The sequence below is a fragment of the Siphateles boraxobius genome, unplaced genomic scaffold, assembly GCF_051911475.1.
Source record: "Siphateles boraxobius isolate OS27281-9 unplaced genomic scaffold, OSU_SipBor_1 139, whole genome shotgun sequence".
Classification (NCBI taxonomy): Eukaryota; Metazoa; Chordata; class Actinopteri; order Cypriniformes; family Leuciscidae; genus Siphateles; species Siphateles boraxobius.
Window position 1 is genome coordinate 787,494 of NW_027508743.1, and position 4,049 is coordinate 791,542.

The window sequence follows — 4,049 nt, forward strand, 5'->3', positions numbered from 1 at the left end:
TTTATTTTCTTCTTTAAAAAAAAAAAAAAGTCTCCTGCTCACCAAGGCTGTTAATTTGATCAAAAATACAGTAAAAAAGAAAAATGAAATATGATTACAGTTTAAAATCTCTGTTTTCTATGTGAATATATATAGTAAAGTGTAATTTATTCCTGTGATCAAAGCTGAATTTTCAGCATCATTACTCCAGTCTTCAGTGTCACATGATCCTTCAGAAATCAGTCTAATATGATGATTTGATGATCAAGAAACATTTATGATTATTATCAATGTTATTGAAATAGAATTTGAACTAGAATCTTTTGTAACATTATAAATATCTTTACTGACACTTTTTATCAACTTAATTCATCCTTGTTGAATGAAAGTATTAATTTCTTTAAAAAATCACACTGACCTGAAACTTTTGAATGATTTGCAACAATTGTTTTTAATAACTAGTGTTTTGTAGATGGTTGTTTTGTCTTCAGATGTTCAGTGCTGTATGTTTGAGGACCAGAAGGCTCCTGGCTTCACTGAACACTGTTGTCAGATGATCCAGCAGATTTTGGTGTGAGAAACGCACTTGACAGGAAAGTGATTTGGCTCTACGGTCTAGTTTAAACTTCTATCCAATCCAATCCACCTTTATTTATAAAGCACTTTAAAAACAACACTGTTGACCAAAGTGCTGAACACAGTCTAAAAAATAAACAATAACATACAACAGAAAAAAACAATGAAAATAAATACAACAAAAAAATACAAAGCTGAAAGTCAACCCTCAAACTGAGTTAAAAGCCAAAGAAAATAAATTAGTTTTTAGACGAGATTTAAAAACAGAAAAAGACTCAGTCAATCTGATGTGCAAAGGCAGCTCATTCCAGAGTCTCGGAGCTGCCACTGCAAACGCACGGTCGCCTCTAGATTTACGTCTGTTCTTGGGGACGACCAGCAGTGCCTGATCAGCCGACCGGAGCGAACGAAGGGGGGTGTAGGGCACGAGCAGATCAGACAGGTACTGAGGGGCCAGGCCATGCAGACATTTAAAAACAAATAAAAGAATTTTAAAATCAATACGAAGGTGCACAGGGAGCCAGTGGAGGGAATGGAGGATGGGTGAGATATGGGCAAATTTTCGAGTTCCCGTTAGAAGCCGTGCAGCTGCATTTTGAACTAATTGCAATCGAGCCATAAGTGATTTGCTAAGACCACTAACTATAAAGCGCATTACAATAATCTAAATGGGTAGTGATGAAAGCATGGATTAAAATTTCAAAATCATGTCGAGATAAAACTGGTTTCACTTTGACTAGTTGCCTCAGCTGGAAGAAGCTAGTCTTCACCACTGCACTAATCTGGGCATCAAGTTTTAAACAACCGTCCAGCTTGTAACCACAGGGCTAATGTCTCGGGTTAGACAACCCAGGTCAGCAGGAACCGCAACAGCTGAGTCACTAGGAGCAAATAACACAAGCTCAGTTTTACTCTCATTTAAGTACAAAAAATCCATAGCCATCCATGCTTTCACTTCATTCAGACACTCTAAAAGAGTTTTTGACTGACTTAGCGGCACATATATTTGGCAGTCGTCACGTCAGCATAAAAATGGAACGAAACATTGTGACTTCTAAGGATTAACCCAAGAGGCAGCAGGTAGATTGAAAAAAGTAGAGGCCCAAGGACAGACCCTTGAGGAACTCCGCACAACAGAGGAGCGGAAGAGGACACAGCATCACTGACCTGAACTGAAAAACTTCTGCCTTCCAAATAGGACGTAATCCAGGCTAGGGCCAACCCCTTAAAGCCCACATAGTTCTCCAACCGAGACAATAAAATTTGGTGGTCGACTGTCGAATGCAGCCGTAAGGTCCAATAGCAGCAGAGCAACCGTATCACCAGAGTCTGAGCCAGAAAAATGTCATTGAAAACCCTCAGCAGAGCTGTCTCAGTGCTGTGGGCTGACTTAAACCCAGACTGGAAAATTTCAGTTATACAATTATCGTTCAAAAATGCGCTCAGCTGCTAATAAACAACTTTCTCCATAATTTTGGAAAGCAAAGGGAGCTTTGAGATAGGCCGATAATTAGAGAGCTCCAGTCGGTCCAGACCAGGTTTCTTTAACAAAGGTTGAACAACTGCATGTTTAAAACTCATAGGTACAACTCCAGTAATTAAACTGACATTAACAATATCAAGTATGCAGGGCGCCACTGTAGAAAAAACCTCTTAAAAAGACGAGGGGGAATCACATCATTTGGGGAGCCAGTGATCTTCATTTGACCAATAATCTTTTCTAAAAAAGGCAAGCTAACAGGCTCAAACTGGTTCAAAACAGCAGAACAGGTTACAGAAATGCCAGAGTCATTCAAAGGAGGACCAATAAGGGCTCCAATGCTCTCCATCTTGTGGATAAAAAAGTGAAGTAACTCCTCACATTTTTGATGGGTTCTCCAAGCACTGTAATTGTGGGACATTAAGAACAGGTTTGAGCCTAATAAAAAGAACTCGAGGATTGTGACCATTTAAAGAAATAATTTTAGAAATATGCTTGGTCTTTTCAGCTTTTACAATTTTTTGATAAGAGCGCCAACTCTCTCCAAGTATCTGAAATGACACTTGGAGTGTATCCCTCTTCCACATTCTTTCCGCCCCTCTACACTCGTGTCTGGCAGCGCGGGTTACATGGTTCAGCCATGGATCAGGTCTCGGTTTCGACAGCCTGGTTTACGCTGCTTGACGAGCAGCATTAAAACCAGCGCATAGATCTTCAGCAGTTGTGTTAGGACTAAGAGAGGCACGATTTAGATTAAAAACAGTGGAAAATTGAGTAGCAGTGGAAGTTCTAGTTTGCACCTGAGCGCGTGCTGTTCGCTTGAAACAGATCGTGCTATGCGTGGACGTCGTCTTTTGAAGAAAAGCTTCAAACTTGATGGACAATGTGACAAGCGACAATGTGGAGGATCAATTCAAATGTAACTGTATATGTCGGTAAAATCAATGATCTTTAAAATGTGACCCTGGATCACAAAACCAGGCCAGAAAATAGCCAACAATACATCGTATGGGTCAATGAAGATATTTTGTACATTTCCTACCGTAAATGTTTAAAACATTTATTTTTGTGAGTGAATGCAGGACAATCGCGAACATAAATGGACAACTTTAAAGGCGATTTTCTCAATGTTTCGATTTTTTTGCACCCTCAGATTCCAGATTTTCAAATAGTCGTATCTTGGCCAAATATTGTCTATCCTAACAAACCATACATCAATGGAAAACTTAAACTTCTTCTTATTCTACCACTTTATTCAGGTTTCATGTGATGTATAAATCTCAATTTCAAAAAAATGACCCATATGACTGGTTTTGTCATCCAGGGTCACAAATATACACTACTCTTCAAAGGTTTGGTTTTTATTATTCTATTCAGAATCCTAAAATTATCTGTCAAATAATTTGTTTTCAACATTGATAGTAATGAGAAATGTTTCTTGAGCAGTAAATCATAATATTAGACTGATTTCTGAAGGATCATGTGACACTGATGCTGAAAATTCAGCTTTGATCACAGGAATAAATTACACGTTATTACAGTATATTCACATAGAAAACCATTTTTTAAACTGTAATAAAATTTCACAGATTTTCTGTATTTTTTTATCAAATAAATGCAGGCTTAGTGAGCATAAAAGCCCATTCACACCAAGAACAATAACTATAATCAATATCATTGGTTTATTATAATCGCATGCTGCAGTTTTGTCACCTGTCGCTTTAAATGCTGGAGTAGGATGTATTCTGATTGGCTGTCAGTGTCAGAGATATTATCCTTCATCAGCTGGGAAAAAAAATAATTCTCAGTGATTCCAACAACATCGTTCCTCTCTGTCGTTATTGTTATAGCTGTGATGTGAGTTCTGTTATTCTTTTAGATTCAGAATGATTTTTAGGACTGTCTTTATCGTTATCATTATAGTTATCGTCCTTGGTGTAACTGTGAACTGACCTTGAGAATCTTCTTTAAAAAAATAAAATAAAAAATAAAACCCTACCAGCCCTTAACTTTT